The sequence below is a fragment of the Macaca fascicularis genome, chromosome 3, assembly GCF_037993035.2.
Source record: "Macaca fascicularis isolate 582-1 chromosome 3, T2T-MFA8v1.1".
NCBI classification, from domain to species: domain Eukaryota; kingdom Metazoa; phylum Chordata; class Mammalia; order Primates; family Cercopithecidae; genus Macaca; species Macaca fascicularis.
The window spans coordinates 142,151,846-142,179,511 of record NC_088377.1 but is presented as its reverse complement, the minus strand read 5'-3'; the positions used below and the strand labels follow the sequence as shown (position 1 = coordinate 142,179,511).

At 36.6% G+C, this 27,666-nt stretch overlaps 1 protein-coding gene across 23 annotated transcripts in view; it reads right to left on the bottom strand.

The window, feature by feature from the left end:
- MAGI2 (membrane associated guanylate kinase, WW and PDZ domain containing 2) overlaps positions 1-27,666 on the bottom strand; it is a 1,469,004-nt gene that overhangs the window by 1,266,968 nt on the left and 174,370 nt on the right. The window lies entirely within an intron of this gene.

Sequence of the window (27,666 nt, the reverse complement as noted above, 5' to 3'; positions counted from 1 at the left end):
GCACAAAATGGTGGTAAGATAATCCTTAAAATATATTTATTTTTATAGTTTAAATAATTTCATAGTTTAAAGAATTTCTGAGCTGCATGGCACTTTATAGGAAAATTGTTTTCTTGACTACGTTGGTCAAATTAAAATTGGTCAGAATCCAATGTGTTTGATTTCAATGTGTTTGATTATTAACAAGATATTATACTGACAATACAAAGGTATTTAAACATGAAATACATTTTCAATTATTTACAAGCACAGTACAAGGCAAGGCATGGTGGCTCATGCCTATAATCCCAGCACTTTGGGAGGCTGAGGCAGGTGGATTGCTTGAACTCAGGAGTTTGACACCAGCCTGGGCAATATGGCAAAACCCTGTCTCTATCAAAAATACAAAAATTAGTCATGCATGGTGGCGCACTCCTGTGGTCCCAGCTACTTGGGAGGCTAACAGGGGAGGATCACTTGTGCCCATGAGATTGAGACTGTAGTGAGCCGAGATCGCACCACTGCACTCCAGCCTGGGTGACAGAGTGAGATTCCATCTTTAAATACATACATACATACATACATACATACATACATACACACACACACTACATTCATGACCTAAGAACTTTATCTTCAATAATAAGTACGGTAGAGCTATAAGAAGATAGGAATCTGCCTATAATCAAAGAATTTAATGTTTCTGTCCGGTATCACACATTAATTCAACAAATACAGGTTGAATATTTCTAATCTGAAAATCCAAATTCCAAAATGCTCAAAAATCCAAAACTTTTTGAACATTGACATGATGCCACAAGTGGAAAAACTCCATACCTAACCTCATGTGATGGGTTGCAGTCAAAACACTGCCAAAACTTTATTTCATGCACAAAAGTAATTAAATTATTGTATACAATTACCTTCAGGCTATGCATATAAGATGTATATGAAACATAAGTGAATCTCATGTTTAGAATTGGGTCTCATCCCCAAGATATCTCATTATGTATTTCTAAATATTCCAAAATATGAAAAATTCTAACACTTGAAACACTCTGGTCCCAAGCATTTCAGATAAGAAATACTCAACTGGTACTAATTGAATGGGGGTATTCACTATACTAGGCATTACTAGAGTTCCAAACATGGATAAGATACAGCCCTTCTCCTTAAATTGCTTATATTCGACACTGGAAAACAAACAATGAACAGGTAGAAGTGAAATAACAATGAGAGAGTTAAACAACTCAAGAGAAGAGCCAGGGGCATTCAAATGGGTGTTTACATGCTATAACTCAAAATATGGTCATATTTCAGTATAGGACTGTCAAAATCATAGAGGTTAATCAACAACCAAAGGCAGCCCAAGAACCTGGATTGAATGGGAAGACTTGATTCTCAATAGCTATTAGACTCTCTCACTTCTTACATTCACTTCTTCATTCATTGTGGTTCAAATTGATTGTCCCTTGTTGTCCCTCCAACACACCAGGGTTTCCCCTGGCCTACAACCTTGGCATTCCCCTGTTTCAGCTGGAAAGCCCTTGCCTCACAAATTGCTTGAATCAGTTTTGCTGCAATTACAAATGATACCAAAATCTCTGCTTACATTTAATTGGTCAAAGCAAACCACATAGTTCAAGCCTGAGGTTAGTGGATGGGACATCAAATCCTCTCCCTCAAAGGACAGGCCTCATGTGAGGGCTTTTTGCCACTTCCTTCAAGTTGCTCAAATGACATCTTCTCAGTCACCTCCCTCTGACCACTTTATCTAATGTTTCTACCCATCTCCCCATACACAAGCATGCAAACTCTATTCATATTCCTCTATTCTCCTCCATTGCTTTATTCCTACCCTTAGCCTCACATTTTCTAGATATTGGGTCAATGAAACAATGAGCATTTTCCAAGTCAAAGCTAAAATGTTTACACACAACACAATTTAAAGATCTCTATATCTTACTACATTAATATCACTTATCATTACTTAAGACCCCAAATCATCCATACCTGCACCATTTATTGTCTACATTGTGACTTTACTATTCCACAGTCTTCATCAACATGACTTTACTATTCTGAAAAACTCTTACCCCAAAAGATAAAAGTTGCAAATAACTTTGTTGTTCATTTGAGAAACTTCATGAAAATCTATTTCAATCAACCATGAACTACTTAACTTGCAAATATAGTATCGATTGATTGTGTATTCCATAAAACCCCCTAAGAAATTCTCTCCTAGTAGTATTTATCAATCTTCAATTATTATATCACTAGTGTTACCCCATTCTTAAAAAACTCTGCTTAAAATACCCATCTGTAAACCAGATTCTCAAACCTTTCTTTATCTCTAAATATTTCTACTTTGCCCTTCCTTGTCTTAGATGTTAAGACTCTGTTGAGGTAGTAAATTTCCTATACCATAGAAAGCAACACACTCAGTTTTGTTTTATTTAAGGTTATTTTGGTGACATTTTAGAGGACCTAGCATTCAATCTACTTTCTGTGAGCCAGAGAGACATGTGAGACACTAGATTCAAAGTTCAGGACAAACCAAAATCCTAATTCACTTCTTTGAATTTGTGCTTAAAATACACATAACTAAAAAGGCTAGAAAGCATTTTGCTAATTCTACTTTCCTGTGCTCTCATCTCCATTGAGTACACATGGAAAGCCAAAGAAATATTTTTGAGCTTATAAGGACTAACAGTTTTATCATTTATTTATCAACATTTTAAAATTACAATGAGAAAAAAAGTAACAAGATATTATAAGGGGATTCTTTCTGTCACTTTTTTGGCTGAAGCAAAAGAATAGATGGAAAGTATCACCACATTACAAAGTGAGTTGCTAGACCTGGGTAGGATACGTAAAGGATATGATTAACCTCACTGTGAGTTATGTGACCCACACAACAGAGTTTTGGGCAAAGCACAGAATGCAGTTCTAGAAAATACATACACGGTTGTATGAAGTTAGCATCTTGATAACCTACAGTGAACTTTCAAATACTTTTATAAGCTAACATATCATCACACTAACATGCTAGTATGTTTTATAAGGTTTGAGAGGTGCCTTTCTAAAACTTAAGTATTGGCCTACTTTTCCCTATGGTTACCAAGTCATAAATTTCTGTGATTCCTCTCTGCAATTGATGCAGCATTTTAACAGAGTTCCCAAATGCTGCTGTGCTTGGCTTATATATCATTATATCTTGGTCATTTCCAAGCTTGTTTAGAAGTAGACAGTCATGTGATTTGGGTGGCACTTAAATTTTATGGATTATAAATCATGCTTCTATAAAGACACATGCACACGTATGTTTATTGCGGCAATATTCACAATAGCAAAGACTTGGAATCAACCCAAATGTCCATCAGTGACAGACTGGATTAAGAAAATGTGGCACATATACACCATGAAATACTATGCAGCCATAAAAAAGGATGAGTTTGTATCCTTTGTAGGGACATGGATGCAGCTGGAAACCATCATTCTTAGCAAACTATCACAAGAACAGAAAACCAAACACCGCATGTTCTCACTCATAGGTGGGAACTGAACAATGACATCACTTGGACTCGGGAAGGGGAACATCACACACCGAGGCCTATCATGGGGAGGGGGGAGTGGGGAGGGATTGCATTGGGAGTTATACCTGATGTAAATGACGAGTTGATGGGTGCTGACGAGTTGATGGGTGCAGCACACCAACATGGCACAAGTATACATATGTAACAAACCTGCACGTTATGCACATGTATCCTAGAACTTAAAGTATAATAATAAAAAAAAGAATAATACACTAGTCTGCAAAGAAAATGAATCAATAAATTTTAAGAAATTAAAAAAATAAATAAATAAAATATACTCATTCACATAAAACAGCAATAATAACCACAATAATAACCACCACAACAAAACAACCATATAACTTGTATATGTCAATCCCCTATGAATCTGCCTGTGTAACACCTAAGTATGAATGAGGTTTATGGAGGAACTTCTATGGTAAGGCACTGTGCTAAATGCTTCACGTTTATTTTATCGTGTAATATTCAACCCCCACAAGAGTCCTCTGAGGAAAGCACTATAATTAGTCCTATTTCACAGGTATGAAAGCCAACAGTTACTCATAGTTGCCTAGAGGTAAATAGAAATAGCAGTGATGGAGTCTGGATTCACATCCTGGTTCCCCAGCTGACACCAGGACCACAGCTAATAACTAAAATAATCTCTCTATACATTGTTGAAATACAGAGCCTTCAAGTTAACAAGTTTTTGCAAAGTCTTGTTAAAATTCAAATACAATAACTCCTGTACCACCAAATGGAAATTCTCCTCAAGAAAAATTCTATATGTGTCATTACTTCCATATATTTATTCTGCAGTCATGAGACTTTTGGATTGAGTATACATACTTGACCCTTGGAATAGTGATTTAAGGTCTCTGAGATATAAAATGACAAATGTATTGAACTCTTGAATGGACTGCCCAAGAAAAATATATGCTGCTTTCTTTTTCATTGACATCCTGAGGCTATACTAAAGGCTTATTATATCTGAATAACAAATAAAAATTAATTGTATAGTAGCCATGTGAGATGTAGGAAGTTACACTGATATTTTGTGTTTAGAGATTTAATAATTTCATTTAGAATAAAATACTAAAAAAGCAACGTTAACAAAAGCCACATGTTTTTAGTATATTTAGAGAGGGTTTTTAGTATGGAGACCCTGATCTCCAATCTTAGTTTTACTGTAAAGTCTATGGCAGGAATGTAATGAGAATGATATTTGTGATTTAACATTTTCAAGAAGCCACCACATTTTTTTAAAGTAAAAAGTAGAAAATATTGAGAACATCCTTTGTATTCTTTTTTCTTAGTCTTTAAAATCCAGTGTGCATTTTATACCTACAGAACATCTCAGTGCACATTACCTACATCTCAAATGCTCATTAACCACATGTGGTTTGTGGCTGCTGTTTTAGACAGTGCAGATCTATATTCTATGAATCTCCTAGCACAGTTTTTTTTTGAGAAACAAAACATTTTTGGTTACAGATGAACTATTATGTGCTACCTGAGATTGTCGGTTTAATTCAGTCAACAATTAACTCAAAATGGTGGAGTTTTTTGGTAGGAAATGCGTTACTTTGTGAAGATTCTAGACACTAGGACAAAGTCAGGTAAATTTTATTTTACTATTCACTTCTTTTTTAGAAGCTAATATTTGTCATTATCTGATTATTAAGCAGGCATAGAACTAATTATATTGCCTAATAAGCATAAGCTTACTATACATGTAAATTTTACAAGCCCTGCATTAATTAATCTCCCAACATCTCTCTGGGATAAGTATTTTACTATTTTATTTATATGAAAAAATATTTAAGAGCTAAAAGAGATTAGTCACTATTTCAGTCTATTTACTGTTGCTATAAAGGAATTCCTGAGAGTGGGTGATTTAATAAAGACAAAAAGTGTATTTGACTCATGATTCTAATGTCAGGAAAGGTTCAGACATTAGAACCTGGTTCAGGATCTAGTGAGGGCTTCAGGCCTTCAGGCTGCTTCATGGTGGAAGATGAAGGGGAGCCAGAGTGTGCAGAGGTCAATGGCAAGAGAGGAAGCGAGAGAGAGAGAGAGAGAGAGAGAGAGAGAGAGAGAGAGAGAGAGAGAGAGAGAAAATGAGAGAGAGAGAGAGAGAGAGGTGCCAGGCTCTTTTTAACAACCAGTTCTCAAAAAAGCTAATAGAGTGAGAAGTCAGTGGCCCTCTAGGGAGGACACTAGTCCATGAGGAATTTACCCCCATGACCCCACCACCTCCCACTAGGCTCCACCTCCAACACTGGGGATCAAATGTCAATATGAAGTTTACAGCAGACAAATAATAATAATCCAGACCATAGCAATTATTTACCTGAAATTCCACAACTAAACATAAAACTCATGCTCTGAACCAGTGGTTCTCAAAGTTTGGCTCAAGATCAGCAGCACCATCATCACCGAAGAACTTGTTAAAAATGCAAATTCTCATTCAGACTCCAGACTTACTGAACCAGAGAATTGGGGTGGGCTCTGTGTCCAATAATCAGCTTTAACAAGCTGTCTAGGTGATGGCAGTATACATGAAAGTTTAAGAACCACTGCTCTGTACTGCTATATTACACTGCCTCTTCCCAATAAATACCTACTATAGAATATATTTAAAAAATTCAAAAATGATATAAAGTCTATCCACCATTACCCAAAGCAAATCATTATTAATATGTGGTGTATTAAATTTTCTTATAGTACTTTTCCTTTTATTAGTGTTGGTTTGTGTGAATGTCCATATTTTATACACATATACATTTTCTTTGTTACATTTGATAGTGTATGTAATTATATAAATATGTATATGTGTATGAGCATATATACTATAACAATACAAAACTATAGTCTTGAATTTTATGTTTTAAAGATAATGTTATATTGCATGCTACAAGTAAGTTTTGAGTGAGTTTTTTTTTTTTAATTAAAGAAGTTATCATGGTGGGGTGCTGCCTGGGAGGTGGATTATTGGGCACTGGGTGATGGGGGAAGGTAGGCACTAAGAAGGACATTATTATATGCTGAGAATTTAATTTGTCTAAGCTTCCTAAAGTGCTAACCTGAGATCTGTTAATAGCTATGTTTCTCCTTTTCCTAATTTTATCCTAGCTTGATTTTAAACAGCATTTGTTTTCTATTTAGTGCTGTTTCGAAGGCTGAAAAAATTTTGTGGCAATTTTACTTATTAATGATAACTACAGAGAGAATTTAACAAAGTGGAAAGTTAAAAATAGTGATTTTTAATTTTCTTGCAAATTTATTTATCTATTAACACTAAAATCTCTAATTCCCTCTCTCACTACTTCATGCAGTAACAAGGTGATGTATTTCCAGCGCTGGAGGATGGAGTGGCATGAATAAACGTTGTTGGTCACTGGTATTGCAGGAGCCAGGATCCTGACCCCATAAGGTGCACAGTGGAGCATGAGCTTAGTGACTCAAACATCATATCCCTCCCTTCTCACCCCACCCCTCCTCTCTGATCACTTTGTTCAGAAAGTCTTCATATACTAACAGGTGTGACTTTCTGCTCATCTCACACACTGGGGGAGCTAAATTTATCACGAGCTAAAGATACCCTGATTTTTCCAAACCATCATAGTGTCATTTGTTCCCAAATTACTTTATAACCAACTCTGATTCCCCACAGAAGATTATCTGATTACTGAGCAGTTAAATGAGAGCACTTCTCTGTTCTCCACAGCTAATTTCCCCACTAAGGGGAGTCGGGGAAGGTCTGGTTTGAAAAGCTAAAATAAGCAGCTGCCCAGGTGATATAATGTGAAAGGACTGGGAAGAAAAGTTTTTTCTCTGGCTTAACCCATTGCCGTCCATCAATAGAGAAGCCATCTACATGACACGGAAACATTTTTCTTAATATTGTTTAAGAACTCTTTGTACAATTAAACTACCCCATACTGGGGAAACTTTTTAAACACTTGGTCAAGGTGACTACGGTCAGGGCTACTAGAGTATATGGAAAGTTGAGACAAAGTAGGGACCCCTCTTAGGGACCTGACAGATGCCCTCCCACCAAACAAGTCAGAGTCATACAAAGCTTTGGTTCCCTAAAGGAACATATGTTCTTGAGTTATTTTTCAGAAACTCCTACCAGATGGAAAATGAGGTCTATCACATAGACTTCAGACAAGTGGGAATGATACAGACTTCAGATAAGTGGGAACTGAGGACTGAACTCTGATCATCTTTCTTTGTTCCGAATTTCTCCCTGAGGACCCTGGAGAGAGTCATAGGTATGGACCAGACCAACCTAACACCTCCAGGTATCAGTTTATGATTTTGCTTGCAACTTCCCCTTTCCTGAAATGTACCCCTGCCTTTAAGAACCCTTGCTTGTAAGCCACTGGGAAGCTCAGGCCTTAAGTGTTAGTTACCCCCATTCTCCCTGCTTGGCACCATGCATAAATGCCCTTTTCACCTGCTCCAAATCTCTGCATCAGTGTCTGACTTTACTGCACCGGGTAAGGGGACCCCAGTTTGATTTGGTCACAAAGCCTTCAGGCAACTTAGAGACTGGCTCTCTCAGTATGTGTGTCTTAGGAAAAGGGCCTCTCTGACCCAGCCTCTTGCCCACTGATGGGGTTCCTTTGTGCAGAACTTAACACTGTAACCAACAGCAAAACCCAAGTGGGCTGACTAGAAAGAGAGATAGGACAGTGCCAGTGTGCTGGCTCAGGGTTGCCTTATCTGGTTAGCCATGAAAGTTTATAATAGTGCTTGTCTATGTTGCCAATAGTTGACAAGGCAGTTTAGTTACTTGAGTTGCTGCCATACTCTTTCATCTATACAGAAATCAAAATTGGCTATATCACGTGTAGGGGCAAAGAGAATTTTCCTTTCCCTCCTGAAGGCTACAGTCTGTCTAAATAAACTGACAATAGATAGCTAGAAGGAGAAAAGACACAGAAAGTTATTAATGTGTGTAAGCATGGGACTCATACAAAATATGAGACTCAAAGAGGGGCCGGATAGCTGAAGCTTAAATAACACCCTCTTCATAGGAGAAATGGAGATGGGGAAATAAAGGCAATGTTGAGGAGTAGTAAGTGATTTTTAGGATAATTTAATATGCAGAAAATAATTTGTAAATGATTCTCTTTGGAAATTGAATGGGACTGGAGGGCAGACAATAGCTTCTGAAAAAGTCTAGGTGTGATGACATTCTTCAGTTTTCCTTCCTACAGAATGAGTTTAATCTTCCCTGGTCAATGATATTTCAGGGAGGAGATTGAAGGCCATCGTGCTCCTTCTGGAGAAGCTTCAGATAAGAGAACTTCAGAGACAGAGTTCTATCCTGTGCTTGGAGGTAGAAGCAGGAGAAGGTGAAAGTTCTCCATCCTGCAGTTGCTTGTAAGGCCTTTTAACTTTCTTTAGTTCAAAACACTCAGCATGCCAGAATGCCATACTTTGGGGTACTGTTATCTGAGCCTCAACACTGGAAATGCCTTGTATGAAAACAAAGCAAAATAATACTAGCAACTCAGATTTATACAGTGACCATCATCACAAATATAATCTAATAAATAGAACTTAAAGAGTTTAATATATTTTTATTGTAAAGGGCCAAAGGCATTGATGATGTATTAACAATCATCATGCTTTTTCTTAGCTGCTATTTATAAATATGTAGCTTTCCTAGCTTTGGAAACGCTAACCTTCAACATGGTTCAAAGTAAGCTAGCCTTCAAAACCATATTACTCATAACAATTGTCCCAGCATCACGGAGAACGTGACATTAAATGCTTTTTAATTTGAGATTTTTAAAGTTTTAAATAGAGACCGCAGACTGAAGTATACTAGAGATATTTTAGCTTCTTTTGGATTATCTCTATGTTTCCCTTTAATCTTGGTGGATCAGCTCAGTATTTGTAGGCTTTCTGGGTCTCTGAATTTCTGTATGGCAAGTGCCTGAGTTTAGATCTGACAGAAGATTTAAACTGTCAACAGCAACAGAAAGAAATAACTTACCAGCTGATTTCACAGGGGATCGCTGTGCTGGCCTCTGCCTCAATACTGTGACATGGGGCACAGGTTAGATGGTGACAGCAGAAGGTTGTTATTAGCTCCCAGAGAGTTTTAACCACACATCAAATAATGCCTTGTTTAAAAAGCACTTAAACACGTTTCACATTGTTTTCAAAATGCTCTTCCCCACATCATTCCCGTAATCACGTGAAATAGTGGAGTTGATGAAAGAGGGGAGGAAAAGTAAATTTCAATAAGATTTTATTGGAAGTCAAATCCCCAACTGGGACATGAATTTACAATACAAGAAAGCAGAAGGTAAATATACTGAAGTGAGGCATTGTTAGCAGTTCTCTCTGCTTTTTGAGAATAGCTTAATTGAAGTCCTACCAAGATAGAAACGATCACTTGGCAAACCACATTTTAAAGGCATTTAATGGAGCAACTCAATCCCTAGTGGAACTAACTTTTTAAAATAAAAGAGCAATAAGTAAGAGTTATTATAGGTGGATAACAAAATTGGATTCTCATATAGCTGCTTATTTCTAACATTTTGATGAAATATGGGTTGCTCAGAATTTCAGAGTAGAAGACCAAAATGCCTGTCTCTTCTGCCAGGCTAAGAATTTCTCAGCTGCAAGGCTCTTTGTTTACTCACTAACTGCTCAAAGTTTGGAAAAAAATAAAACTAAATAATAAAATGAAAAATATACTTCAGGTTTATCACCTTTTCAAAATAAAAATCAATGTGGGTGGAGTACAAAACTGATAATATTTAACACCCATACATAAAATGCCTTTGGTGCTATGTATATTGATTACAATGTTTATAAAACTGCCTTTGCAAAATTATAACAGTAAGACAAATGTGACATAGTTGACCCCATCTTGCTTCTGCTTTCCAAGCTGTTTTTGGTTATTCCTGGGTATAGGCCAAGCTAACCTTAGCAGAAATTTAGCTTACAGTTTAACTTAAAAGCAAGGATGATAATAGCCCTTCCTTAAAAAATAACCCCCTCCTTGCTGAAAACAGCCTTTGTAAGACTAACGAAAGGCCACAAGAATAAGATTATAGGAGGGGCCTGAACTTGGATAAATTTCTATAGTTTCTATAATCCCTGACTTCTCAGGAGTCATGTGGCCAGAAGCCACAAGTTTTGTTGAGTTCCCCAGTTGCTCCTATAAAAAAATCACTACTGTAAAACTCAAGACTTTTTTTAGAGATTTTTTTTCAGACTTTCTAGCAATCAATGGACCCCACCTGGGCCCGTGATACGTGACTCAACCTGTTCTGCGGCCCCACCCAGAGAAGGACTCAGCATACGAAAACCATTTTCCACACCTTCATGATTTCATCTTCAACCAGTCAGCAGCACCCATTCTCCAGCCCCCTGCCCAGCAACTTGTCCATAAAAACCCTAACCTCTGAGTCTTTGGGGAGATTGATTTGAGTAATAACTCTGTCTTTTCTGTGGCATGGCCAGCCTTGAGTCAAACTCCTTTACTGCAATGCCACAGTCTCAGTGAATTGGTTTTGTCTGTGTAGTGGGCAGGACAGAACTGTTGGGTGATTCCATATTCACCTTGTTTAGATGATCAGTTTCCTAACTAAGAGAAGTCATTTCAGAGACTGGTACTATTGGCTAAGATTGAAGCAATCTGTGATCATCAATTAGGAGTATAACTTTTCTCAATCATTTAACATTTCAGTACTTACTGACTACCCACTTCCTTTTTAGGCATGATAAGGGATACAAAGATGAATGAGACAGATCCTTGTAGAGGAAATTTTCAGAAGAAAATGACTTCAAGTATCTTACAGGTGACATATGTATACATCTTTATTTGATACTCATCAGTGACACATGCCAGGATCTCTGCCATTAATTAGCTAAATGTGTGGTCTGGGGAGAATCATATATCTCTGAGTCTTAGTTATTTTTTTTAACTAGGATAAGAATAAATAGCATCATAACCCCTTATAGCATTATCCTGTATTATTCTACAATATTCTACCCTGTGGTTTTTCTTTCTGTCATTCTCTTGGTTCTTCATACCACTTTCCCTTTTATTTCAGCTACATTTTACATTACCAATTTACCACTGTTTTGAAACAGCTCTTTCTTGGTTTGTTTCAATAATATTACACTATCTTGGCATTTTTTTCTTCAACCTTTTCTAATAACTCCCCTATTTCCTTTACTGCTTCCTCTGTGTCTTCACAGATCCCAACACCCAGCTTATGGCTCTCTTTGATTCCAGTCTCTGGACTTTCTCCCTTAAAATGTTATACAGTCTCACCTAACAGCTCTGTGCTAATAGGTTTTAATTTTCTTCCTAGGGTTCCCTTGATTAAGCTAGCCTTCATGGATTTCCATCTTCTCTGAACTCTGTACAGCACATATTGATGATTCTACACACTGAAAACACAATCATATAGCATTCTGTGCCATCACATATATGTCAAGTTCATCTCCCCTCATGGATTGTCAGCTTCTGGAGTCTAGAGACCATGTTTTATATCAGCATTTTATGTCTAGCACTTGGGGAATGAGGCACCATAGAACTCCATTAGTACATCGTTTGGTGGGTAATGGACTTAAGCCTCTGAGGCTGTAAATCTGGCACCTCTGACACATACTAAATAATTGGAGTTAGCTTGCTTGTGTTCTGGCTTTATAAAGCCTTTATAAAGGTTTTCAACAACACAGTTAGCTTTCAAGAAACCAGGTTTGTTTACATAACTTTATAAAAATAATTTTATATTTTTTTCTTGACTTAGAGAATGTTTTAAATGTGGGTGATTTATTTTCCTATGCTAGGGATTATAAGGAAAAAATATTTCTGCAGGATGCTTACTATGGTGTGAGTGATTTGTTTTGTGTGTGTGAAGACTGTTGGATAATAGAGGTAAAAGAGATTTTAAAGGTTGCCACCACACCCCTCCATTGTTTTTATTGATGAGAAACCAGATTTTTATATTTAGTTGTTTGTTTCAAAAAAATTGATTAACAACCTTGACTCTTTGTGAAAATTATCTCAAGTACTTCCCCCCACCAAAAAACAAAACACTGATGGCTGCCCCCTCACAAACTCTCCCCACCACAATCCTCAAAGAATTCTGATTTAATTAGTTTGAGGTGGGGTCATGGCACTGGAATGCTTTTTTTGGACATTTTAATGAGAACCACACTGGTTTAAAATGTCTAGGTTTACTGCATAGTACTTTAAACAAAAACACTGAGTTATGGTTTAAAATTATATGCACAAAAATCATTTTTATGAATTCTTATTCCTGGTTTTTAAAGTTAGCAAATACTTTCATAGTCATTTAATATATCACTTAAAATGTATGTATTAAAATTTAAGTATAATTTCAACGCCAAGAAATAACACCGATACATTCACTTTATGAAACCCATTATTTTGTAATGAAATCTCTGATTAGTACTTTTATTAAGCAGCTGTTGGAATTCTACTCTTTGACCAATAGGTGGCACCAGCAATTTCTGTGTTCAACTATATAGCAACTAAATGGCACAATCTTTAGTGGAATATATTTTATGTATATCTCTATTAGGATGCCATTACAAGCTTCAGCTTGCGAAATTCAGTTTTAATTTATCTGCATGTGTTTCATTTAAGTGCTCTTTAATTACTGGAACGTTTAGCATAATGAATTCTGAAACTATGGATTGATTTAATGCCACAGTAAAGATTTTCTGCTTTAATCTTTAATTAGTTCACTGAACTTGTATCCATTTAATATCAGCAACTATGATATTACTAATGATAATATTGTTTTCAAAGCAGAAACAATGCAATGCACTGAGCCCTCTTTAACAACAGTATCAATCTAAGGTTATTTCTGAGAAATAATTTCAATGTTAAATTAAAATATACTTTATAGTTATGAATATTTTTTAGGCTTTCTGTACGTTTAAATAAAGATACGTGTTAATCTAATACCATAGTACACTACGACTTGAACCAAATATAGAGTTTTAGTCCAGACAAATCATCTAGTTAATTAAGAGTTAATTCACAATTTCCTGCTCCTCCACTTTACATTTTCTGCCAAAATGCCACCACTTGAATTCAAGAGTAATGATAATATATACCAGAAGATATCTATCCATATAATTTTCCTTCGCCAAACAACAAGAAAGATACTAAGTAGCACTAACTCTGGCCTAGCTCTCTTCCTACAGTATTGTTGGTCTCTCTATTAAAGTTCTTTTTCCAAATTTCTGGAGGTTTTTGTGGTTAAATACTAGGGAACAGCTTTTACCATGAAACTTGGCTCAGGCAAGCCAATTCAGCAAATATTCTTTCAGCTGAATTTAGTTCAACATCTCTAATTCAGTAGGAAAAATTAGTCATACCAAGATAACAGAGTCTTATGTAGGGATGACTTTTGTTTTGTTCTGTTGTTTGGTTCTTAAATTACCCTTAAGATAGTATGCCAAAAAAAATAAATAAATAAAAAGGTTTTGAACCCTGCAATACCTCTTTCATTTAGTCAATTAGCCACAGAAAATTAGTACTGAATCTCTAATTCAGATTGTGGAGCTATCCTTATTATCTTAGTATGAGGATCCTCATATTCTGGGAAACAATTTTCTCAGCCCCGAGACATGTTTGTTCTTTATAAGAAGATTCAAGAGGAAATAAGTAGGATAGAAGTATATAAAGTTTCTCTTGCTCTTGGGGGTTTTCTGCAACTTATTTCAAGAAGGCTTAAAAATTGAATGGTCGCAAAGTAGAGTGAAATTTAAGTAGGTTTTCATTGATCAACCTGAACCTGGCCATTTTGTTGTCAGAATTGTTTCCAGAATTTTGTTGCTGTTTTTTTCTTCAGAATAAATACACCATAGATGGTAGGGTGTTTGTTTGTTGTTGTTATTGTTTCTGCTTTTTGGGGAAAAAACGAACAAAACTTTTGTTACAGTATGACTCAATTTATCTCCTTGCCCCAAAATTTCTATTGTCCCCAGTGTTCCACAATCAGACATGCCTTCACTGTCCCCCTTATGCAAAGCTCTATTAGGCATTTTGAAACCTGTTCCTCTTAGGAAATGTGTTCTGATGTTTGTTTATTACTATCCGCTCTTGAGATAATTTTGGTACTAATAAAAAACTGTTTATTAAAACAAAATTCAACAACAACAACAACAACAACAACAAAATTCCCTGGTTCGACCAATTGAACATAGGAGTAAATGTAGTTCAACAGAAGTCATAATCCTGGGGTGCCATGGTTCTCAACCTTGATGCACATGAGACTCACCACCTGGAGGTAGGTTACCAGAGTTAGCCAACAAAAATACAGGGCACTCACACAGATTTGAGTGTCAGTCAAGCAATGAATCACTTTTTAAATACAAGTATGTCCCATGAAATATTTCAAACACAGTTATACTGAAAAACATTTATTGTTTATCTGACATTCAAATTTAACTGAGCATCCACTATTTTATCTGGCAACCCTACCTGGAGGGCTTGGTAAAACACAGATTACCTTTGAATCTGTACTACCTCCAGAGTTCCTAATTCCAATTGGATTTAGCACAGGAATTTTCTAAAGTTTCCTGGGTGATGCGAATGCTGTTGGTTAGAGACTAGAGAGGGCTATCCTGGAATTTTTCAAATTTATCAGATCACGATTTATTAGATCATGGAACAACATCCTCTTCCCCACAGGGAAGCAGTTTAAGCATGTGGTTTTTTGTGAGGAATCAGATTAGGAAATGTGGCCGTGGTTCACAGGGCATCTAAATGCAAAATGGCATCATTACAAACAGGGATCCATATATATATTACATATCCATATTTTTTCAATGATTGTGGGCATCCAACAGAATTATGCTAAAACTAAAATGCATTCTTTACTTACAGGCATATTTTGTGTTACCATGTTTCACTTTATTGCACTTTGCAGATATTTGTGTATTTTACAAATTGTAGATTGTGGCAACACGATGTTCGGCAAGTCTACCAGTGCCATTTTTCCAACATGATAACTTTGTGTCTCTGTGTCACATTTTAGTAATTCTCACAATATTTCAAACTTTTCATTATTATTATATCTGTTATTGTGATCTGTGATCAGTGATCTTTGATGTTACTATTATAATCATTTTGGCACACCTTGAACCATGCCCATATGATACAATGAACCTAATTGATAAATGCTGTAAGTGTTCTAATTGCTCCACTAACCAGTCATTTCTTCCTCTCTCTCTTTCTCTTCAGGCCTCCCCATTCCCTGAGACATGATGACACTGAAATTAGGACAACAAATAACCTACAATACCCTATAAGTGTTGAAATGAAAGGAAGAGTCACAAGTCTCTCACTTTAAATCAAAAAGTAGAAATGATTAAGAAAGGTAGTAAAGATGGCATGTCTAGTGATGAGATAGATCAAAAGCTAGCCTTCTTGTAGCAAACAGCCAAATCATGAATTCCAAGGAAAAGTTCTTGAAGCAAATTTAAAGTGCTACTCCAGTGAACATACGAATGATAAGAAGTCAAAACAGCCTTTTTGATATTATGGAGAAAGTATTAGTTGTCTGGATTGATCAAACTATCCACAACATTCTCCTAAGCCAAAGCCTAATCCAGATCAAGGCCCTAACTTGCTTCAATTCTTTGAAGGCTGAGAAAGATGAGAAAACTTAAGAAGAAAAGTCAGAAGCTAACAGAGTTTGGTTCATGAGGTTTAAGGAAATACGCCATTTCAATAACTTAAAAGTACAAGGCGCTAATGTGAAGCTGCAGCAAGTTATCCAGAAGATCCTGCTAAGATCATTCATGAACGTGTCTACATTAAACAACAGATTTTCAATGTAGACAAAAATAGCCTATTGGAAGATGTCATCTAGGACTTTCACAGCTAGGAAGAAGTCAATATCTGCCTTCAAAGCTTCAAAGGACAGTCTGACTGTCTTGCTAGGGGCTAATACAGCTGGTGTCTTTAAGTTGAAGCCAGTGCTCATTTACTATTCCAAACATCTAAAAAAGGGCCCTGAAGAATGATGTTAAATCTACTCTGCTTGTGTTCTATTAGTGGAAAACAAGGCCTAGATGACAGTATGCCTGTTTGAAGCATGGTTTTCTAAATGTTTTAAGCCCACTGTTTGAGACCTACTGCTCAGAAAAAAGATTCCTTTCAAAATATTACTGCTCCTTGACAATGCACCTGGTCACCCAAAAGCTCTGGTGGAGATATATAAGGAGATTAATGTTGTTTTCATGCCTGCTAACACCCATTCTGCAGTCAATGGAATAAGCAGTAATTCCGATGTTCAAGTATTATTATTTGAGGAATACATTAAGTAAGGCTATTGTGTCATAGATTGTGATTCTTCTGGTGGATCTGGGCAAAGTAAAATTGAAAACTTTCTGGAAAGGATTCACCATTAAGAACATTTGTGATTCGTGGAAGGAGGTCAAAATATCAGCATTAACGTGAGCTTGGGAGAAGTTAATGCTAATCCTCAGGGATGACTTTGAGGAGTTCAAGAATTCAGTATAGGAAGTCACTGCTTATGTGGTAGAAATAGCAAGAGAACTAGAATTAGAAGTGCAGCCTGAAGTCACTCCACCCTTCAGCAACCACCACCCTGATCAGTTGGCAGCCATCAATTTTGACACAAGACCCTCCATCAGCAAATTAATTATGACTTACTGAAGGCTCAGATGATTGTTAGAATTTTTTAGCAATAAATATTTTAAATTAAGATGCATACACTGTGTGAACAATTTGCTGTCATTTCATAAAAAACTTGAACAGATGAACAGATTAAGATTTACTTCTTATGAATGAGCAAAGAAAGCGGTTTCTTGAAATGGAATCTACCCCTGTGAAGTTACTGTGAATATTGTTGAAATGACAATAAATGATTTAAATATTACATAAGATGTAGTGGCTCATGCCTGGAATCTCACTACTTTGGGAGGCCAAGGCAGGCAGATCACTTGAGCCCGGAAGTTCAAGATCAACCTGGACAACATGGCGAAATCTCATCTCAACAAAAAAATTCAAAAATTGGTCCAGTGGGGTAGCACATACCTGTCATCCCAGGTACTTGGGAAGCTGAGGTAGGATGATTGCTTGAGCCAAGAGGTGGAGGCTGCAGTGAGCTGGGATTGCACACTGCACTCCAGCCTGGGTGATAGAGTGAGACCTTGTCTCAAATAATAATAATAATATTAATAAAGTACATAAACTTAGTTGATAAAGCAGTGGCAGGGTTTGAGAGGACTGACTCCAGTTTCAAAAGAAGTTCAACTGTAGGTAAAATGCTACGAAACAGCATGACTTGCTACAGAGAAATCTGTCAGGAAAGAAAGTGGCAATTGATGCAGCAAAATGTCATTGCTCGTCTTATTTAAGAAATTGCCACAGCCATCCCACCCTTCAGCAAGTACCACCTGATGAGTCAGCAGCCATCAATAGGGATGCAAGACCCTTTATCAGCACATTGATTATGACTTGCTGAAGGCTCATATGATTGTTAGCATATTTTAACAATAAAATGTTTTAGTTAAAATACATACATTGTGTTTTTTTAGACATAATGCTATTGCACACTTAATAGACTATAGTACAATGTAAACATAACTTTTATATACACTGGGAAACAAAAAAACTGTGACTCCAATGTGCTATTCACTTTATTGTGGTGGTCTGGACACAACTCTGCAATATGATGATGGTATGCCTGTATTCATTTATTCAACATATATGTTGATCATCTAAAATGTATATACGGAGCTATATGCTATAATGAAACAAGGAAGAATTTGATTGAAAATACTGCCCGTAAGTGGCTCACAGTCTGGTACTTAAAATATTTAACAATGGGTGTTGACCAAGAATGCATTAACATGCCCCTCAGCTGGACTAGACTTCAGACAGGTTTCTTTCTCACTGTAGGCCCTTGACGTCCCTTTTCTTAGAGCATTTTCTTTAGAAAATTCACAGTTGTAACTGCTTTCTCCGTCTCCTTGAGATGTAAATCTTTTACAATCCAGAAATTACTTTCTGAAAAACCCGGAGTCATCTCTTTGAAACGTAATCATTAAACAAGATAATGTCCCTATCTCCCAGTATCTGTGAAAGGGTAGGAGCCTGACATAAGTGACAATTAGCAAAAACAGGCAGCCCAATCATATTGACCAACCTCCCCCTAACATCCTCTAGAACTTTTCCATTAGCTCACTGACATGATTTGGATGTCCCCTCCAAATCTCATGCTGAAATGTGACCTCCAGTGTTGGAGGTGGGCCTAATGGGAGGTGTCTGGATCAAAGGGGCAGATACCTTATGAATGGCTTTGCACTGTCTACTTGGTTATGAGTGAGGTGTTGCTCTGGGTTCATGTGAGATCTGGTTGCTTAAAAGTGTGTGTGCCACACACGTTTTGCTCCCCCGCTTCTTGCTTCTGTTCTTGCCATGTGACGGGCCTGCTCCTGTTTCACATTATGCTATAAGTTAAAGCTCCCTGAGGCTTCCTCAGAAACCAAACAGATTCTGGTGCCATGCTTCCTGTAGAGCCTGTAGAACTGTGAGCCAATTATGCCTTTTTTCTTTATAAATTACTCAGTTTCGGGTATTTCTTTATAGTAATGTAAGAACAGCCTAACACACTCACCCCATTGTTTAAAAATGCTCTCCCCTTTTGTTTTGGCAGAGTTGGTTCAGTCTGCCAGATATGTCAACCAACTAATCAGAGTTGGTTCAAATATCACAATATTGTAATATTGTCTCTCCTTTCAAGTCTTGGCTAAAATCCTCTTTGACTGTTTAACTGGGCTGGTGCAGTTTCTCTTTCATAGTACTGACCACACTATTAATCTTGTGTAGCTCAGTAAGTTAGTAATGAACCTCAACAACAAACGAGGTTAAATGTGGTACTTAATGTTTAATATTTTGAACACCACCTCAGTTTATAGACAGTGGGCTATGAAGGAAAGAGCACTGCTTTAGGAATCAGATGGAATTTGTTTGAATCTCAGCCCTACCACCTACTACTTAGGTGGCGTTGGGGGAATAATATCTAATTTCTTTGAACATTTTTTCCACGTCTGTAAAATAAAGGTAGCAAAAACCTACTTTCCAGACATACTCTGAAACAGGAAAAAGATAAACAGAGTAGGAAGAGATGAGATAGTCTATAATGAGCAAATAATTGAGTAGACACTCAGAGAACAGCTGAGTCAAGTTAATGGCAGGGAACTAGCAAAGTTCCCCCAACTGAATTCCTTAGTACTCCTTCAGGCCGCTTGCTGCTCACTCTAAAGGAATAAGGCCTTCTAAAGTGCCAACTCCTCTGGAAGGTGTGTGCTACTACTATCCCTGCTCTTTTTGAAGCCTGGCTCTTTGGCTTCTCCTGAGTTTTTACACACTTGTCTCCTTACAAAATATGTCCCTCACTTATTTCTATATTCCTGGAACCCAGTTACTTTACATCTTGAATATCTTCCTCATATAGAGATGTTTTGGTCTGGTTCATTCTCTCCCTCTGCCAACCCACTCCTTTCTGAAGCAACCGAGCCTCTATGCCTTCCTGATTTTTATCCATCACCCAAAATGACAATCATACTCCCTATTGTCATTACTAAGCAAGAGAAATACATTTGCAGCCTGGACAGAGTCCCAGAAAAAATGTGGGGATTGCTATGTGTCACTGCAAACCAAGCCACCCTTCCTCTAACAGGATATAATCAATTTGTCAAAAGTCGTATGGCTGGGTGGTAGCTCACGCTTATAATCCCAGCACTTTGAAAGGCCCAGGTGGGAGAATCACTTGAGCCTGGGAGGTCAAAGCTGCAGTGAGCCCTTATTGAGCTATGGCACTCCAGCCTGGGCAACAGAGCAAGACTTGATCTCAAAGAAGAAGTGGATTATTTTGAACATTATTGTCCTCTAATAGGGCATCTGTTTTTCTCACTAAGTAAATCAATAGTCCTCTCAAGCCAAAAAGCCACATTTGATTTAACTTCTTCGGTTCAAATTACATGACATTTACCATAACACAAAATTTACAATGTTTGCAGCTTAATTTGTCACAAGACTAATTTTTAATGAGAAAATATTAGAAGGCAGTGATTTAAGCTTTACCAAAGATATCAACAGTATCAAATAAATACAACCAATATTATAATTAAAGTGATGACACTGAATGCATATATTCCTATCTGTAGTCTGGAATATAAAGGAAACTAGGAGGAGGTCTTTTTTATTTATTTATTTTTTATTTTTTAGCATCATCTAAAATAATCAACCAACGCTGAGCAATTTCTGCAGATTTAGTACATAGCTACATGATGTAGGATGTTCAAAAATACAATAAGCCTTCGTCTCTGTGTTAAAAGCAGAATTAGGAAGATACATAGTCACATGTGAACATTTAATATGACCTAACAGAGATGACTTGGAGAAGACCTTCTGAGAGCACTGGGGATTTATCTATTCTTTGTAGAGATTTGATCAGACACTTGTAAAGGACAAGGAGAGGGCAAAGCAAAGATAACTGTGGGAAAAAGGAAGTATGCGGGTTGGAAGAATAAATTGACAACCAGATCGTAGGGTTGAGATTGTATATAGGAGATATAAAGATATATAGGAGATATAAAGATTCCAAGTCCAATGGAATCTAGGATGTAAGAGGCATCAAAAAGTCCTTGTAAAGGGACTTTTTGAGGGGGAGTTTTAGGAAGGTTTTCCATATAGCATGGATTGGAAGTCAGGGAGTAAGGGAGTAAGATTACTTGTTGGGAAATGGATGTAGCAATACATTTTTAAAAATTTATTTAACACAAATACTGATGGCAAAAGATGACTCAAGAAGACACAATAAAGAATAAAACAAGGTTTGGATCTGGGAGCCATGGCTTATGCCTGCAACCCCAGCATTTTGGAAGGCAGATGGGGAGGATCACTTGAAGCCAGTTGAGACCAGTCTAAGCAACATAGCAAGATCATATCTCTACAAAAATTTTACAAGCATAGCCAGACATGGTGGTGTTCACTTGTAGTCCTAGCTACTTGGCAGGTTGAGGTAAGAGGATAGCTTGATCTCAGGAGTTCAAGGCTGCAGTGAGCTATGATCATGCCACCATACTCCAGCCTGGGTAACAGAGCAAGACTCTGTCTCTGAAAGAAAAAAACAAAAAAAAAAAAAGAAAAAAAAAATAGAATGATATAAGGTTTGGCTGCAGAATGGATTTCCAAGGGAACATAACCTAACTAATGTTTCAAATAGGTGACATGTCTGTCTAGAGATGTACACTTGGGAGTTACCCACATAAACATGAGCAGAGAATATGAAATGCATGAGCTGATAAAAGTTAACACGTAGTGACCACGAAAATGCTGATAACCAAGAGTTAGGGGTAGATAATAGTTCAAGAAGTTAAACTATCCAGGACTATATATATTTTCCAGAAAAGTCGTTCTTAAACTTTGGTGTGCATGAAAACCATGTGAAAGCTGGATATTCATAATGCAGAGTCAATAGATCTAGGGTTGAAGCTAGAAATCTGAATACTAACCAGTAGCTCCTGATGCTGCTGCTGCCAGTAATCCTGAGACCATTCTGAGACACACACCGAGAGAGATTTGTAAAATAAGAAAAAAGCTGGCTTTGATATACAACTTTATGATGCTTTTATATCTGAAAAGCAATTTTCAAGTTTTTTGTACAGTCTACTTGATGCTGATATTACATATTAAAAACAAAGTCAAAAAACAAAACACTAAGTTTAGGAAAAAAAAAGAGAGGGCAAAAGTCTGCAATACAAAAAAATAGAGCATAAGAATAATTGCTGAGTCATCACTGCATATTAAGAGGTGGACATTTTACTGCAGACATCTTTCAAAGGACGTCTGGGTAAAATGGAGTTATGGAAAAAGTAGATTTGTCTTTATTGCTGTACTAAATCAGAATGCTTGATGTGTTCCAAATATAGTTATCTTCAATAGATCCATGGCAGTATCATTTCAGCTAGTCATATTCTTGGCAAGTTTTACATACTATATAACTTCTGTCTATAATATGAAACAGAGTTAGAAGATTGTCTAAATCTTGAAAGAACATTTAAAAATTAATCAGCTTCCCACTTTTAATTGAAAATTATACTATATATATAATTTTTATCATTCCTGTGAGATTTTTACTTTTTCATGATTCCTACCAATTATTTCCACTGTAAATCTTTTTTCACAGATGAAATGTATAGAATTTTATAGAAATTTAGAAATCTATGTGAAGAAAAAGGATCAATGAAATGATCTCTTTCCAATAAAATGACGAATAACAGCTCTAGAGATATTTAATACAATTAATCCCTCAGAAAATTTTATGTGAAAATTTCCAAGTTTAACAGCATTAGTCTCATTAAGCAACCTGTATTTTATTAGGTATATACAGCACTTGCGAGGCATTGTAAAACCTTACAACTCCAGTTCCCTCTGGTGGCAGAACATTCAAAATGAGACTGTCAGCAACTCTGGAGAGAGCTGTGGCAGGCTTGCTTGCATTTATAGCCTCCAGATGAGAATTACAAAGAGTTTTTTCCTGTGGGCTGTGATGGCGTTGGAAACCGCTTCTCATCTACATCCTTGGAGCAAGTAACTACTGCTGAGGATGGAGAAGAAAGGAAGCTGATTTTATGTTTTTGTTTTTGTTGTTATTGTTGCTGTTTTCAGGAAAAAGCAAATTAGAGAGTTACTTAATGAAGCTTAAGAACATATCTGCAGGTGACTTGGAAAATCATTTTCAAATTATGTATCTACTACCTCTTTTAAGCCAAGACACAGCAAAAAGCAGAGAAAAGAACAAAAGAAGACAATGGAATAGAAAAAAAATGATAAGGAGGATAACCCCTATTGTGCTCATTACAAGAGTCTCTCAGGCATGAAAGAAACATTGGGCAAGGTGACTTAAAGACCTGGCATTCAGAAAGATCATCTTATATAGATAAAAGTGTTATTTTAACATATTTTTAAAACCAAGGGTATTTCAGGCAAATTGAGGCAGTTGAGTTTCCAAAAATCGAAGTACATTGTAGAGGTTTAACAGCTAGTTAAGCACTAGAATGAGGATTCAACCACAAACTTTTGACTAGAAGCCAATTTTTTGGTATATAACACTTTACAAACGTAGGGTCTAAAGCTGGGAAGGACAAAAGGCAATTCTGGGTTACTGCACTCTAAGAGGCATATGCTTGAAAGAATGCCAGATGTGATCAAATGGCTGAACATGTTCTATTTTCTGTAACATGAAGCTTAAATATGCTACTGATTTTTGTAATCCTAGTGAAATGCAGCCTCTTAAATATAATCATATGTGCTTTTGCTTTTGAACCTTGAAGCCAAGAAATCTGTAGGATTATGTTCCCTCAGGGTTCAGAAATTTTAAGAATCCAAGAGGATAGGGCTTAACTTTAAACTCTTTCTAATACACAGATTTTAAAAGTCATTTGGAGGTGTAAATGTCATGGAGGGCATATAAATGCGTGAAACATTGACATTTTTTAAAAAATGATAAGCCCTCAGATTTCAATTTCTCAAACAATAAAAAAACAGAAAGTATCCTTTGCATTTCCAAGTGGTGACTATGATGTATTTATTTAAGTTTGCATAGCATTCATTGCTTTGTAACTACCTAACAACCATTACTTACTTCCACTCCTTTATCTTTGTTACTAATGGAATCTAGATTTTGTTTACCATCCTCTGAGGGACCTTAATCTTCAGAGAGGATAGGCACCAGCACCAGTAATGACTAGCCAAATCCAATCATGGTCGTCTAATTCCTTCTACTAGTAATTAGTTCAGATGGAATATGTGATGCAATTATGGCCAATAAGACAAGAGAGTAAATCTTGTCTTATCGCTAACAGGCTCTGGGAAAATTTCTTTGCTCTTAAACACATACATAAAGAAAGGATTTGACTTCTTAATGGAACTACCTAATTTTGCACTTCTTCTTATTCATACATATCCTTGTTGTTTAGACTATTTTAGTTGTTTTTTGGCTATTTCCATGCAAAAGCATGCTAATTGATATACATTCATGTGCTGTATAATCAATTTTCAGTCAACAATGGATCACACATATAAGAAGGTGGTCCCATAAGGTTATAATACCATATTTTTGCTGTTTCTTTATATCTTTATTGATATTAGATACACAAATACTGTTGTGTTCCAATAGCTCATAGTATTCAGTACAGTAACATGCTATACAGGTTTGTAGCCCAGGAGCAATAGGTTATGCCACATAGCCTAAGTGTATAGTAGGTTGTATGATCTAGGTTTGTGTAAGTGCACTTGATGTTCACACAATAATGAAATCACCTAATGATGCATTTTTTTTCAGAATGGATCCTGTCCTTAAGCAACACATACTGTAGTTTGCCTCTGAGATTTTACATCTTATGATGGGGTCAGCCATACAGCAAAACTTAGGTTGAAGTAGGCCAGGATAGTCTTTATCCATCTCCTCCATGATAGCTGGAATCTTCAGAGCCCAACTCATTCCCATGATAAATCCATAGGCCCTTACTGACCAGTTACAAATGGATATCCATGTGTCAAAAGCCATAGGGCATATCCTCTACCCTCTTATATAGCTCCTAATATGGGACTTCAAATAGTCTGGCAAGGTCCTGGGCACCCCACTAGATCACATATCACATACTTTTAATAGTTGCTGCATATGTTGGCCTCTTCCAATTTCTCATCCTCCTACTAATGACTTATTTTCTTAGAATTCTCTTTCTCTATTGAAAAATGGTGACAGATACAATGAGATAATTAAATCATAATGAAAATACTATTCCTATCCAAATAGTTAAAATTATTCATTTTCAATAGGTTGCCTTTGAGAACTTAGCTCTGATTTAAGAAGATCAATAGTTTCAATTAATGTTCAATTGTATTTTAGGACATTCTCCCAGGTAATAATCTACATCATATACCAGAATCATTTGCATACATACAAACATATATTTGCCCCCTTAGCATGGTCCATGTTTTTAAATTAACAGTACAGTAAGTGTTCTGGAAGAAAAAGGGTGCCATTCGTGCACAGCAGAGAAAATTACTTTAGTATCTGCACGTGGGTCCTTAATCCTCTTAGAGGATTTTTATATACATCTGTATGGGCTGAATTTTTATAAGTTTATATTCATATCACATATATTTAAAAAGTATAAATAATATAAGATCTAACCATGAATTGGAATGAGAGAGAAAAGATGGAAAAGAAGTTATATCTGGCAAGAACCTCTACTATGCCCATAATAGAATGACTCTTAATAAGATGAATTCTATCCATGTGGGAAAAATACACTCCAGCTAAAATATTTATATGCAGAATTACTTTCAGTTACAATTTTTACAAGGTGACCTACTGTTAATTGCATTAAACAAATTAAAGGCCCAGTTTAAATATCCCTTACTAAGATAATAGCACTTTTATTTTTTATAATAGCATAAACTAACACTGTCTGACTTTAAATATGACAACCAAAGATTCTTTTTTCAAGCTTTTTCTGTCAAGTTTTCAAGTCTGGCTTTTGTTCAAGAGAGAGCTCATACTGATTGTGCATGTCTGCTATTATGATATACATTCAATTTTAAAGACTTTTTATCAAGACTCCAGTGTGCCTGAGAAAAAGATACTCACCTCACTGTCTGATGTTTGTCTCTGATTTAAAACAGTCTTCAAACACCTTGTCAGAATCTGCCAGTGTATTGCCTTAGGCAACAAGTTTCTAACAATGCCCCACCAGAGTACAGGAGAAAGTGCTTTCTGTCAAATGCAGCACCTCCCTAACTCTTTTTTCTTCTTTTAAAATCTTTAGACAAATAGAGCACTAAAATCTTGAGTCCATGGCTTAATGTGGATAGCACTACATTTTACTGATCACAAAGGATACACTCATAAACCAGTACTGCAGAAACAATGTTAGAGAAGAATGAACAATGATACTCTGAAAACTACTCTCTCCAAAAAGAGGTTATCTTTTGAGGCAGTTCTTTAAATTATTCAACCTGGGGTTTTATAACCACAGGAGTTATTCAGAGAGCCACAGAATGGGGCTAAGTTAATTACTTAATGTATATGTTCAATAAATCCGGAAATATTTACTGACCACCTCCCAGATGTCAGGCAGTGGACAGTCAAAAATGACTAGGACAGGAAATCTTCTGATTTCATGGGGTCTATTGGGGAAGATGATGAATTAAGCAGAAACTATAAGGCTGATCTGGAAGCATGTGTTGGAAACAACTACCTTTACTGGAAAGAGGGGAGGAAGAGAAAGAAAAGGCTTCTAGAAGGAAACGACACTTAATCTAAGATCCCGGGAGAAGCCAAATAGAGGAAGTATTTGAGGTTTCTTCAGATGTGGGTTGTGCTAGGGCATTAAATGGAAGAGGAAATTGAAGTAGTAAATATAAAGTAGTTCGTATATGCCTTAGGTCTTATGTTTATAAGCTCATCTGATCCTCACAACCAAATATCAATGAGTTGGATAGTATCCCCATTTAACAGAAGGGGAGACTTAGCTAGGTTCAGAGAGACTTGATAAAGTGCCCAGGTTCATTCATCTGGTAAGCAGCAAAGCCAGCAGTTAAACTCAGGTAAATCACAGTCCAAGGCACTTGCTCTCTCCACCAAACAATTCTTGCTATTCCAAGAAAGAAAGGGTGAATATGGGGGAAAAAAACCATCAATGATGCAAATTGACAGTATAACTTTTCATTATCTGTGATATTCATGTAATAGGAAGGTGTTGGAGCTCAGAAACAGATACCCCAAAATATTGTCCTTTGACATGCCAGGCTAAAGAAGCAGCCTCAAAGTCTCTCTGAGAATTAAACTGAGCCTTTGTTGAGGGCTAAAAAAATAACTTTTGGGTTACATACTCTGTCCCTAGGAATTCAACTGTTTTTCAGTTTTGATGCAGATCAGTCCAGAAATCCCCATCTCAATTGTTCCCACCTCTCCATTAGCTTCTCAGCCCAATCCTTCAAAGCAAACCCTGCAGGTCACTGATTCCCATCTTTAAACAATTT